Source organism: Babylonia areolata, chromosome 9, assembly GCF_041734735.1.
Source record: "Babylonia areolata isolate BAREFJ2019XMU chromosome 9, ASM4173473v1, whole genome shotgun sequence".
Classification (NCBI taxonomy): domain Eukaryota; kingdom Metazoa; phylum Mollusca; class Gastropoda; order Neogastropoda; family Buccinidae; genus Babylonia; species Babylonia areolata.
The window spans coordinates 15,886,617-15,901,426 of NC_134884.1; the positions used below are offsets into that span (position 1 = coordinate 15,886,617).

The 14,810-nt window shown below is 43.5% G+C and overlaps 1 protein-coding gene across 1 annotated transcript in view; it reads right to left on the bottom strand.

The window, feature by feature from the left end:
• LOC143286090 (uncharacterized) overlaps positions 1-14,810 on the bottom strand; it is a 321,429-nt gene that overhangs the window by 75,545 nt on the left and 231,074 nt on the right. The gene's annotated exons all lie outside the window — the stretch shown is intronic.

The window sequence follows — 14,810 nt, forward strand, 5'->3', positions numbered from 1 at the left end:
ACTGAAAATAAAAAAAGAATTAAAAAAAACGAGACCAGCGCGATGATTTTTCCACGGAAACAGCCGACACAGAGAAAGTAACGGCAGACGGCCGGCCTCCCGCTTCCAAAAGAGAGCAGACGATGACAAGCCAGTGACGCTGTCTGTTTTCAGGCGCAGAAGATCAAGGGAAGAGCACCGCGTGGCAGCCCCGCCAGGCTGATTTATGGACGCCCCAGGCATTGTTCGCTGATGGTAGTAGTGCCGCTTGTGTGGCTCTGACGACGCGCCGTCGCCAGCACAGCGGTTTGAAACTGCCACTGTTGTTGTTGTTGTCGTCGTCATCGTCGTCGTTCTGGCTTTCACTCTTCTTTGTCAGCTGATGTCATAATGTGGCGGTGGTAGTGTCGGCTTGATGGGAGGTCGGTGGTAGTGTCGGCTTGATGGGAGGTCGGTGGTTGGGAGCGGGAGAGAAAAGGTTTTTTGTTTTGTTTTTTGACTCACTTGTGTAAACAAAGTGAGTCTATGTTTTAACCCGGTGTTCGGTTGTCTGTGTGTGTGTGTGTGTGTGTGTGTGTGTGTGTGTGTGTGTGTGTGTCCGTGGTAAACTTTAACATTGACATTTTCTCTGCAACTACTTTGTCAGTTGACACCAAATTTGGCATAAAAATAGGAAAAATTCAGTTCTTTCCAGTCATCTTGTTTAAAACAATATTGCGCCTCTGGGATGGGCACACACACACAAAAAAGAATGAAGCCTAATTATATGCAAACTGCATTTACTGTTATATTTATATTTTTTGTATTCTCTAAACTTGGCACTTTGATCTGATATTCTGACCCAACAGCTAGAGCAGTCATTATTATCATTTTTTGTTCAAACAGGAACTTCTTTTGCTAAACATGGAAGTTTTATTTATTTTGCAAACGTTTTGGTGCAGACAGTAAAAAAGGGAAATTACTCTGTAATGCTAGGGGAGTTAATTTGCTTTAAACTGATCTTTCTCATCTTAAACATTACATTTTGAAATTATACTCAATACATAAAAACCTTGGATTTTTTTTTAAAGTGTATCACAAGTGAGTCTTGAAGGCCTTGCCTCTCTTGTTGTTGTTGTCATGACAGACAGGGAGGCAGCCTGTCGAGGTTATGTGAGAAGTAAAAAGAAGCTGAACAGCATGACGTGCCGAAAGCAGACATCATTTCTGACTGTGAGTTAATGGAGTCTTACCTTCACGAATGTATGTCATCTACATTTTCTTGGAATGATTATTAAAAAAAAAAAACACCAAAAAAACAAAAACACAACAAAAACGTTTTTTTACACTCATCATTACTTGTCTCTCGCGTTGAATTAATTAAAGAATTTAGGATGTTAAAGTGCGATTATACCGACTTCCCTTTTGCGATTTGCATTAAGAGCTTTTCTTTAAAACAAAAATCCAATTTGATCATTCTGGCATTATGTTATATCATATTTCACATTCAGAATGGTACAGTTACAATATATCATCGTGTAGTACAGTAGAGTACAGTAAAGAACAGAGCAGTGTCAGTCGTACTGAATAAATCACAGAGTGATCCACGTGTTTTTTTGTTGTTGGTTTTTTTTGGGGGGGTTTTGCTGATTTTTTCCCCAGAATTAGTATCGATCTTTCAAGGCTAACAAATAACGTTTCAGCAGTTCGTTGAGTTTGACACTTGCAGTTATTTTTCAGCAAAAGTTTTACGGATCAGTAATCCTTCGTCAGAATCGTTGTTTTCAAGGCTGACAATGTTATTTCCACAACTAAACTGGTTGTTTTTCGGTAAACAATGTACATGTATTTTATCATTTAAGTAATCATCGCTTCGTTTCTCACCTCGGAATGCACTGAGAAGATACAACGGAAAACAGCTTACTGAGACAATGTGTGTGTGTTGAGGAAATAGTGAAGAGGAGAAAAAAAACAACAACAAAAAACAAAAACAGGGAGAGCGTGTTTGGAGTGTGGGTACTGGAAATGGAAGAAAAACGTGCTTGGGGGTGAGGGAAGTAAGGAGAAGAAAAAGAACGTGTTGTTTGGGAAGGAAGGAAGGATAGGAGGCGGGGAGAGGAGAGAGAGAGGGGGGGGGGCGTGGGGGGGGGAATGGGATACTGAAGCGGGTCTGTTTTGCGGGGGTGGTGTGCCACGGGGAGGGTGGTGGAAGGGAAGGGGAGATGGAAGCGATTATTTCGTGATTATTTTGTCATCAGGGTCTCACTCCATATGACAAGGGGGCTTCATCTGGAACAATCGGTAAAACGATGGAGAGAAGCAGCTCCAGAAGCATTAGTTCCCCTCCACCCCAGAGCCTCCAACCACCCCCCCACCCCCCGCCCCCCCAACGTCCTCCCTCCCCCGCGCGCGTGATGCATTAATAACGTTTGCAGCAGCCCCCTTTCTCTCTCTCTCCATCTGTGTGTGTGTGTGTGTGTGTGTGTGTGTGTGTGTGTGTGTGTGTGTGTGTGTGTTGTGTGTGTGTGTGTGTGTGTGTGAGTTGTGTGTGTGTGTGTGTTGTGTGTGTGTGTGTGTGTGTGTGTGTGTGTGTGTGTGTGTCTCCGCCCCAACCCCTTCGCCTCTCAGCCCTCTCTCTCTCTCTCTCTCTCTCTCTCCCTGAACATCTTCAGTCTTCAGTCTCTCTCTCCCCCACATCTCAAAAGGAGGACTGTTTTTCGTCAACGTTTAACTCTTTCATACGAACGGCGAAAGAGACGACGTTAACAGCGTTTCACCCCATTACCATCATCAAAATATTGCAAGCGGAAGGCTCTTATACTGAAGACGTGAATGTTGACAAAGAATACCACAATTCTGACGACGGAAGCTAAAGGTTGGGTCATTCAGACACCCACTGGACATCCGAGGGGTCTATGTAGAGGAGAAGAGAGGGCTGGCCGTACTGAGTGAGTTAATTGACTGCAGATGGCAAAAATGGCACGAACATATTTAGACCAGTGATAGATTTAACACGTTCAGAAATTTTTGTAACACTCATGAAGTAAAACCTTATCTTTTGTCTACTATGGACAAACACTTGAAATATATAACGACCAGATTTCAATTCGGTATATCTGATTTAACTGTGCATCATTAAAGATACAGAGAGTTCAATGAAAGTAATTTGATTTGTCCATTGTGTAAAGAATCCAAAGAAGATGAATTGCATTTTGTTTTGTGTTGTTCAGCTCTTCATGATATCAGACAAAAGTTCATTCCTTTAAAATATTACCCAAATCCATGTGCTTTTGCTGGTATCGTCCATAAGAGAAAGTGATGTTCGGAATTGGTCTATTTTCTTGAACAATGCATTTAACTTCAGAAATATTGTATTGTCTTGATGATATGATTTAAACATCGATTTCGTTTGATGTGACCGTTGGTATGTATGTATAACATTTTGGTATGACTGTGATGTGTGTGAATGTTTATGTAAACCCCTTCATGAGGGGCTATGGCCTATAATGAATAAAGTATTCGCACTCGTATTCTCTCTCTCTCTCTCTCTCTCTCTCTCTCTCTCTCTCTCTCTCTCTCTCTCTCTCTCTCTCTGTGGTATACGTCATTCTGTCTGTCTCAGTGTCTGTCTGTCTGTCTGTCTCTCTCTCTCTCTCTCTCTGTGTCTCTCTACCACCATCCTCTCAGACTGACAGCTAGATGAAAGAGGGAAGTCAATTGCCCCCAAAGATCACCTCTCATCTTTTTTGGTTCTGTGAGCTCCGTGCGTGACTACCTTCAACTTGCAACCCTTCTTCCCCAATCCTCCGCTACCCCCCCACGATCTCCCCCACACACACACACACACTACCCCCCCCTCCCCGCCCCCAAAACAAAATGACCCCCACCTCTTTGGTTTTTGACCCTCCATGTTTTGACCTATCACAAAAGAGTGTTCGCTTTGGGCTGAGAAGGCTTGGGACTTGAAGCAAGTCGTTTTTTGTTTTTTTCAGAGTTAGATTGAAGACCGTTTCATTCTCAGCATCAAGGAAGCGTCAAAGCGTGCGGACTCATCCATATACGCTACACCACAGTTGCTGGAAAACCAAACGGAGCAGATGCCTGACCACTGCATCAACCCAACGTGCTGAACAGGCCTTGACCACAGTTGTTCTTAACGGTTTGGTCTCCTGGAAATTAGAGAGAGAGAGAGGGAAGGAAAGAGAGAGACGGAGACAGACAGACAGACAGACAGACATATATCAGAGAGAAAGAGACAGACAGACAGACAGATTGACATACACCACAGAGAGACAGACAGACTGACATATACCAGAGAGAGAGAGAGACAGACAGACAGACGGACAGACAGACTGACATATACCAGATAGAGAGGCAGACAGACAGACAGATCAACATATACCAGAGAGAGAGACAGACAGACAGACAGATAGATTGACATATACCACAGAGAGAGACAGACAGACAGATTGACATATACCAGAGAGACAGACGGACAGACAGATTGACATATACCAGAGAGAGAGGCAGACAGACAGACAGACAGATTGACATATACCACAGAGAGAGACAGAGAGACACATACACACAGACAGACAGGCTGACATATACTACAGTCAGAGAGACAGAGAAAGATATATATATATATATATATATATATAATGTCTCTCCTATTCTTTATATCTTGCAGCTTTTGCTTTTTTAAGATGAGTGGCCGACAAAACTTGGTGATAAGTGAATCTTCATTTGTCCCTGATCCATTCATCGCTCGGGACTCTAGCGGTACCAGTGGGGACTGAACTTCCCAGTGGAGTCCAGTAGAGTTCTATGTTTGAACTGGTAATGTCCATAGCTTTGGGATCGAAACTGATTCTAAAACAGAGCCAGTCGGACACCTGAATACAGAATACAGAATACTTTATCATCTCAACAAGAGAAATTCACATGTGGTGTAAAACAGAAAAAAAAAATCATTCAACATGTATATGGATAAACCATATCAGGATGTAAACCTAGGGCAAACCATCATTACAATCAATAATCACAGTAGACAACAACAACAGAAACCCTTAAAAAGTAATTTAGAGTAAATCATACATGAACTATCACAGCCATACACACATGCAGCAATAATCACAGTTAAAGGATAGACATAACAGTATACCAAAAGCTGACATAGACATATAACCTGGCGACATTATTAAACACCACTCATAAAAACAACCATTTCCATGCATGATGGAAGCTGCGACCAAAGGCACCCAGAGATAGTTCTGGAATGGAGGTGTGAAGCGGGAGCAATGCCATGCCTGACCCAACGACAGATGACAGCGTGGAGGCTGGAGCGAAGTGTGACAACATGCATAACTTTGGTCAAGACACGAATAATAATGAGTCGGCTCCAAACACACAGAATACGTTCCACATACCGTACCCACATCGAAGCCGACAAACCGACCCTACATAACAGAAATCAGACCTTAGTATTAATTAAAGCATAAAACAGCAACAACAACAACAACAAAAACTTCCAAAACGCAGGAAGAAAAAAAGGCACACAAAAAAGAAAAAGCTTTTTTTTTCGTTGTGTTTAAATACTAATCATTCTTGTCTAATCTACCCTTAAGTCGGTCAAATTCTTGCTCTGAGCAACCATCTCAGAATGTGCACGAGCTGTACTTCAGTACTTAACTCTTTCACTGCCACGTTTCTTTGTGAAAAACACTCCCTAGCGCCAGATATTTTAGAAACAATGCTCTTAGGTACAGGCTTCGGTTCATGTCAAAACAACAAAGTGGACTTGTTGTTCGCTTCAAACACAGCCAATGGGCAAAGGTTAGTCGTTGTTCTTTTGGTGGGAAACTGGCTGCAGCTGTCGAGTTTTGTTACAATAATATCATCAGCATGACCCTTCGATGTCGACAAAAGTCGCCTATGGCAGTGAAAGAGTTAATATATCAAGTGTCCGATCTCATCCAAACTGCACTAAAACCAGGAAGACATCGGCAACAGCGAGCCATTTAAAGCTCAGCGGGTCAGAAATGTTCGCGGTCAAATGACAATGGTGCAAATAGACAGACAGACAGACAGACAGACGAACAGACAGACAAAGAGAAGATGATGAAAAATATACTGAACTGACAGCCTTGGCAAAACTTCTGCAACTCCTCTCCACCCCCCCCCTCCCACCCCCCTCAACTCCCCCTCCCCCTCCACCCAACCACCACTCCCCCTTCACAGTGAGAAAGAATAAAAATAAAAATTAAAAAAAATTAAAGAGAGAGAGAGAGAGGGGGGGGGGTGCGGGGTTTCACTTTTAACGTGACAGTCCATTTCATTTTTAGTACGTCAGATCCAGTCAAAGGGTACGGCCCTCTTTCATGAATTTTTTTTTTTCACCCGCCAGATTTCATTTCCCCTGGGCACACCCCTGACCTGTATTAAAAGAGTGGTGCCGCGTGCGCACGTGATGAATGATTGGCAGGTCAGTGTCAGCTGTGTCTGAAAGGAACAAGGTCTGGGGAAAAAAAAAAAAAAAAAAAAAAAAAACGTGACATCGGTTGCCTCCGACCTTTCTGTGGTGGGGGAGAGGGGGGGGGGATTGCGGAGTCGACGAATCAGTGGTGGTGGGGAGAGCTGGGGGGGTGGGGGGTTGGGGGGGGGGGGGGGGGCTTTCGGATTTATCATCGCTAGCAACTTTTGGAGATTGTTGTCGCTCACTTCTTGGGTAGCTGTTGAGGTTGGGGTTTTTTTTGGGGGGGGGGGGTTTAGGGGTTTTTTTTTTGTTTGTTTTTTTTTTAGTGGAGCGGTGTGGGTGTGAGTGTGGATGGGGAAGAGGTTGCGAAAGAAAGGAGGGAAGGGAGGTAAGGCGGAGGTGAGGAACTACTAAAGGGGTGGCGTGGGGGGGGGTGGGGGTTGGAAGGATGGTGGGTGGTGGGTGGGTAGGCTGGGCCGGGGAAGGGGCGGAGGGTTTGAGTGATGGGATAATTGAGTGGAGATAAGTGTGTGGAGAGAAAGGTGTGAAAGGACGTCTGTTTCGACACGAGCAGTCATCTATCATGCTTGATGCACGATTCTGGTCCACTGTCTTCTGGCATTTTCTTCTTTATATACATGTATATATATATATATATATATATATATATATATATATAGAGAGAGAGAGAGAGAGAGAGAGAGAGAGAGTATTTTGCGGGTTTTTTCTTGTAGGGTTTTGCTGCTGAGTTCTTGTGTGTGTGTGTGTGTGTGTGTGTGTGTGTGTGTGTGTGTGTGTGCGTGCGTGCGTGCATTTTGAGGGGGGATACACAGTGCGTACTCACACACACACGCGCGCGCATTCACACACACACACACGAACACACACACACGCACACACACACACGCACGCGCACACACACACACACACACACACACACACACACACACACGCACGCACACGGACACCCTGCCCATGGTGGGTTGGGGAGAGGGGAGATTCCCAAGTTCCGAGGACAGCTGACGAAGATTGGCAGGTGGTGATAGGGAAGTGACGAAAACACAGCAGTTTGGCCCCCTAGACACAACACACGCATTCCCCTGCTGATAAGTCGTAGAATTCCACCATTCTCTGACTGTCCTTGATATCGTTTTCTTGGCAATACGTCTGGATCAGTCTGCTTCTGCGCTTCAATCGGTTATCTGCCGTCTCCGTCTCACCCTGGCAGCCTTTGTTGTTGTGTTCACTTGAAAACACTTCGTTTGATGATAATCACAACAACCCCTGAAAACGGAGTATGGCTGCCTACATGGCGGGGATAAAAACGGTCATACACGTAAAAAAAAGCCCACTAAGGTACATACGAGTGAATGTGGGAGTTGCATCCCACGAACGAAGAAGAAGAAGAAGGATTTTCGCAACTTTCACTGAAGAAGGCACCGTGGCAGAGACGATCAAGAGTGGAACTTCTGATCCATTCATTACGGACCAAGTATTGTTCTAATGTCAAGTGGATATGCTTTAGTAACCTGACAATTAAGCTTTTTTCTTTTTTTCTTTTTTTTCTTTTTTTTACTGTAGCTTGATGAAGCTTTATGTACACGAAAGTGGGTCATCACAAGTGACTAAAAACGTTGATGTTTTTGACTTTTTGCATTCATTATCAGTTGTTTCGCTTGTCAGTTTAACTTCTCTTTTAGAAAGTTCTTTAAGTAATTTCCTGTAATTGTATGTAGAAATTGTTTTTTTTAATTTCACCCTCATTTCACCCTCATTTGCCCAGTTTTCCCCAACCCTCCATTCATTCACATCTCCCACCCCTTCTAACTGATAATACTCAAATGTATTCATAAATACTTTAACAAAATGTCTTCAATCACCGATATGTGTGACGGGACATAAATTCCTCCTCCACTGATCCAGTGTTCACCAGTGAACAAAGCTCGAAGTCCCTGGGAAAGGTACTTTAAAGCTGATGTCTCTCACCTCAACCGGGTGTGAATGATGAGTACCCGACTACGGCTGGGCAAGATCATCAAAACGGCAGAAGCAGAAGATTGAGCCCCAACCTTCCTGTGCTCAGCCCTAGACACAGTGGATAGGAATTCGCTGCCACGATGGCTGTAGAAATATATAAAAAAAAGTTACTGATGGGACGTTCAACCTTTTCTTGTTACCGTAACTTTGGTTCTGCGCTTCTGTCTTTTGACGTCTCTGTCCCTGTCGCACTCTGGTAGCCCTTAGTTGTTATATAGATTTGTGAACAGTTCATTTGATTATGATAACTGTCAACGACCCGGCCGTTTATTTTCAAAACAAATATACCTGAACCCGACTAATAAAGCAGGTTGGGGATTATAAAAAAAAAAATCCAACAAAAACAACAACAGAAGAACCCCTCACCCGCTCATCACACACATCTACTGACGTGCCCATATCCCCACAAACACCCACCCACACCCACACACACACACACACACACCTACTGCCCAACCTGTCACCCCACCCCCACCCCCTACAAACACGCACACCCCCCCCCCCACCCCCCCCGGAAACCACACGATCAGCAACCAATAAATCCTGAAACTTCACCTTCTGAAAACAGGGAACCGTGTTAGGAAAGGGTAGAAACAAGGTGTTGGACTGTCAGAAACTACATGACAAATGACTGCGAAATGTTTTAAAAAAAAAAGAAAGAAAGGAAAAAAAAAGACATCTCCCAACACCTTCAGTGTTCTCCGCCACATACCTTGTAATTATAATCCATCGCGTCTTTCCCACTTCACCTAAAGTTCTTCAAAACACCCCCTCCTCCATTCTATCCCTCCCTCTCCCAACCCCACCACCTTTCCCCCGTCGTTCCCCCGTCGCTTCTCTGTTCCATCAACAGCATTCTCTACAGCCCCAGCCGAAGTGAAAGATAAAAATCTCCAAAGTAGATGCCAAGATAAATTAAGAGGGGCGCCCCACCATCAGCTGTTTGGCGCTCCGCAGAGAGACGGAGGTGAGGAACGGAGAGATTTCAGCGCTTGTTTACACTCTGACCTGGACCTGCCAATCATTCATCACGTGCCCGCGCGCGGCATCATTCTTGTTGAACGCTATCCAACCAGATTTCATGACTTTGTCCGATTTCGTCAGTGAAAAAAAAAAAAAAAAAGAAAGAAAAGAAAAAATGGTTGCTGTTTGGTTGCAAACGAAAGAAAAGGTGAAGGTGTGTTTGCTCTGTTTATTTTGTCAGATTTGTTTTTGTTTATTGTTGTTGTTGTTTTCTGTCGAAATGGATTTCAGTGTTGTGTTTGAAGTAGTTTTTGACAGCATCTAAAAAACTTGTACAAACTGCCTGTGAACTTTGTAATGACTGACATAGTCCTTTCATTTGGAAAACGTTAAACAGATAAATGAATAAATGAATACACAAACAATAAAATATATTCATCAACAGAAAGAACTACAAGCAGAGCTTACATGACTTGACTTTTCACATAGGGTGAGACAGGACTTATCACATTTGTCCTTTTACCGTCAGAAGTTATGGTTGTGAATGAATGATTAATTCACTGCTTTTGAAAAAAAAAATCTCTCCATCCTTTTCTTTATTTAGAAGTTGATACACAAATATCCAGTGATCCTGATGTGTCTGCATGACTTGGAGAAATAAGATATCGGCGACGATGGAATTTCCCTCTTCTTCTTTGCTGCTGTTTGGGTTAACATCATTCTCCTCACTGAAGACGTTGCTGGTAATAACTGTAATGTCCTGATTCATGAACAGATGCTGAACTTCTTCTTCTTCTTCTGTGTTCGTGGGCTTCAACTCCCACGTTCACTCGTATATACGCGAGTGGGCTTTTTACGTGTATGACCGTTTTTACCCCGCCATGTAGGCAGCCATACTCCGTTTTCGGGGGTGTGCATGCTGGGTATGTTCTTGTTTCCATAACCCACCGAACGCTGACATGGATTACAGGATCTTTAACGTGCGTATTTGATCTTATGCTTGCGCATACACACGAAGGGGGGTGGGGTGGTGGGGGGGGGGGCGTTCAGGCACTGGCAGGTCTGCACATATGTTGACCTGGGAGATCGTAAAAATCTCCACCCTTTACCCACCAGGCGCCGTCACCGTGATTCGAACCCGAGACCCTCAGATCGAAAGTCCAACGCTTTAACCATTCGGCTATGGCGCCCGTCACTGAACTCTGCAATTTACCAGACCATATAATTCATTGCAGAATCCGAGAAAAACAAAGCATGAACAGCGAAGCAACGATCGATACGGAATAAAGGATAATCAGCCAAAGAAGATACTTTTTTTTTTTTGTAATCAGGGAATCAGTTCAATATGATCCGTTTCGATTAGAAAACATAACGACCACCACTGTCACACGTGTGAAGCAGGGAACAGTTCCCAGATTAGGCTCACCAGCTTTAAGCCGCTCAATCGTGGGCGTGTTTTTATTTTCATTGATGAAACCACGCGTTTAAATCTTTTCTTCCATTTAAGGATGATGGTGGCAGAATGGTTAATGCGCTTATTTGTATTTGTATTTCTTTTTTTATCACAACAGATTTCTCTGTGTGAAATTCGGGCTGCTCTCCCCAGGGAGAACACTACAGCGCCACCCTTTTTTTGTGTGTATTTTTTCCTGAGTGCAGTTTTATCTGTTTTTCCTATCGAAGTGGATTTTTTCTACAGAATTTTGCCAGGAACAACCCTTTTGTTGCCGTGGGTTCTTTTGCGTGCGCTAAGTGCATGCTGCACACGGGACCTCGGTTTATCGTCTCATCCGAATGACTAGCATCCAGACCACCACCCAAAGTCTAGTGGAGGGGGAGAAAATATCGGCGGCTGAGCAGTGATTCGAACCAACGCGTTCAGATTCTTTCGCTTCCTAGGCGGACGCGATATCTCTTGGCCATCACTCCACTATCTCATCTGTCATCAGTACGCTGTTCGTGAGGGTCTGCATTCCATTACCGTTCTCGCCCTTTCTCCAAATACTGTCTTGAAAATCAAACTGAGCATCTAGTCATTCGGGTAAGATGACAAACCAAGGTCTTGTGTGCAGCACGCACTTGGCGCACTGATGAAGAACCCACGGCAACACAAGTTTTCTCCTTTGGCAAAATTCCGCTGAAAAAAACAACAACAAAAAAACCCAACACTTTGATAGGCACACAAATATGTATGCATGCACTCAAGGCCTGACTAAGCGCGTTGGGTTATGCTTTTGGCATGCCTAGCAGATGTGGTGTAGCACATATGGACTTGTCGGAAAGCAGTGACGCCTACTTGAGAAAGTGAGACTGAACTGTGACTGAAACGTCCACTGATTTAACAGCCAGGCGATATATAACATGCTGAACTGTGACTGAAATGTCCACTGATTTAACACTCAGGGGATATAAAACATGCTGAACTGTGACTGAAACGTCCACTGATTTAACACTCAGGCGATATATAACATGCTGAACTGTGACTGAAATGTCCACTGGTTTAACACTCAGGCGATATATAACATGCTGAACTGTGACTGAAACGTCCACTGGTTTAACACTCAGGCGATATATAACATGCTGAACTGTGACTGAAACGTCCACTGTTTTAACACTCAGGCGATATATAACATGCTGAACTGTGACTGAAACGTCCACTGATTTAACACTCAGGTGATATATAACATGCTGAACTGTGACTGAAACGTCCACTGATTTAACAGCCAGGCGATATATAACATGCTGAACTGTGACTGAAACGTCCACTGATTTAACAGCTAGGCGATATATAACATGCTGAACTGTGACTGAAACGTCCACTGATTTAACACTCAGGCGATATATAACAGACTGAACTGTGACTGAAACGTCCACTGGTTTAACACTCAGGCGATATATAACATGCTGAACTGTGACTGAAACGTCCACTGATTTAACACTCAGGCGATATATAACATGCTGAACTGTGACTGAAACGTCCACTGATTTAACAGCCAGGCGATACATAACATGCTGAACTGTGACTGAAACGTGCACTGATTTAACACTCAGGCGATATATAACAGACTGAACTGTGACTGAAACGTCCACTGATTTAACACTCAGGCGATATATAACAGACTGAACTGTGACTGAAACGTCCACTGATTTAACACTCAGGCGATATATAACATGCTGAACTGTGACTGAAACGTCCACTGATTTAACACTCAGGCGATATATAACATGCTCCTTCTTCCTTCATTTTTTCTCCAGAGTGTTACTGGCTTTTGGCCAAACGCACAACAACACGATACATTCTGAATGGCAATGAAGGGTACGAAAAACGGACTGACACACTGAAAATCATGGACTAAAGACTATATAAAATTATGTAGTCTTGCATCTAAGATGCATAATAAGTTTTGCCTTTCATTCGTTTCGTACGGTTATGCATGCAAAAGTATGTGTAGCCAAGCGCTTAGCTTCAGATACTGCTTCAGATAGCGGTCTTATGCTTCAGATACTGCTCAGTTAGTTCTTTTGTACCGTCCCATCATATACCACTCGGGTACACAGACGGCTACATATGAAAGTGGTGAATAGTAGCGATTTGATTCATCTCTGCACAACATTCAGCGCTACATAAACGTATCATTTATTCTCTTTGTGTATATATATATATATATATATATATATATTTTTTTTTTTTTTTTCAAGCTTCATCCAAACGCGGTAAACGAAATTCTTAGAACACACACACACACACACACACACACACACACACACACACACACACACACACTGCAAACTGTTAAAGACTTCTTCGTTGTCATCCCTTCCTGTTTCTCCTTCTTCTATCATCATGACTCTGAACTGAGAACGATGTCAGTCTAGATGGATAATAACGAAGACAAAGAAACACAGCGGGCTGCAATCCACGTCAAAGTCAAAGTCTGGACAGTGGAAGACAGCTACGCTACCCGTGCTGTCTCCCAGGACAAGTTGCGCATGCTCGCAGTGTCCGCGGGAACAATCTGGGCAGGGAACAGTTTCGACTAAAACACCGGCACATGCGGCGCTTAAACATGGTAACACGTAACATTGATTGAGCGCGAATTGAAAAAAAAAGAGGATTTGGGAGGAAAAAAAAACCAATGAGTGAAAGAAAGCAAGAGCCAACGAGACAGAGAGAGAGAGAGAGAAAGGGAGAGAGAGAGAGAGAGAAAGGGAGAGAGGGGGAAGACCGAGAGAGAGGAAACTCAGAAATCTAAACGTTTTTTATTCAAGGATTAAGATTTTAGGCATGGCCCATTCTTCCAATCTGTCCTTGAGAGAGAGAGAGAGAGAGAGAGAGAGAGAGAGAGAGAGAGAGAGAGAGAGAGAGAGAGAGAGAGAGAGAGAGAGAACTCAGAACTCTAAACGATTTTTATCCAAGGATTAAGATTTTAGGCATGACCCATTCTTCCAATCTGTCTTTGCTAATCTACATCAGTTACAAATAGTACATATATATCTACGAAAAGGGGAGAAAGAGAGAATTAAATTTTTTTTAAAAAGTCCTGCAAAAAGAATACAATAAAGAACAGACACGCGCGCGCGCGCGTACACACACATACACACACACACACACACACACACACACACACACACTCGTCTAATATCACTTCAAGTGGAAAGACGTTAAACTGAAGACAACAACAACAACAACAACAACAACACACACACACACACACACACACACACACACACAGAGACTGACAGATGGATGAGAGAGAGAGAAGAAGAAGAAGAAAAAAAGAAGAAGAAGCAGAAGAGAGAACGAACGAACGAACGAACGAATCTTTTTAATGAGGGAAGTGGAATAAGCATGCATATGCTTTTCTACATCCAGCCCTCAGGGCAAAAAGAAATGAAATAAAAATGTTCACAAGATAACAAAAGGTTATAGAAAAAAACATATATGAAATTCAAATACACTCAATTGCACAGTAGCATTTACAAGTACATAATCAGAGAGAGAGAGAAGAAGAAGAAGAAGAAGAGGAACAACAACAACAACAACAACAAGAAGCAGGAGAGAGAGACAGACAGACAGACAGAGACAGACAGACAGAAAGAAGAAGAAGAGGAAGGAAGCAGGAGACAGACAGACAGACCGACAGACAGACAGACAGAGAGAGAGGCGGGGGGCAAGCAGACAGTCTGATCGGTATTTAACCTTTCTACTTCTGTCAAGATGAAGCACCCTGAAAATGCTGACGATCCGCCGGCTCTGCATTCCTCTCAGGACGCGGTTGTGCCGTGTGTGTGTGTGTGTGTGTGTCTCTCTCAAGTCCTGCTGAAAGTGTGTGTGTGTGTGTGTGTGTGTGTGTGTGTGTGAGTGGGTGTGGTGGCT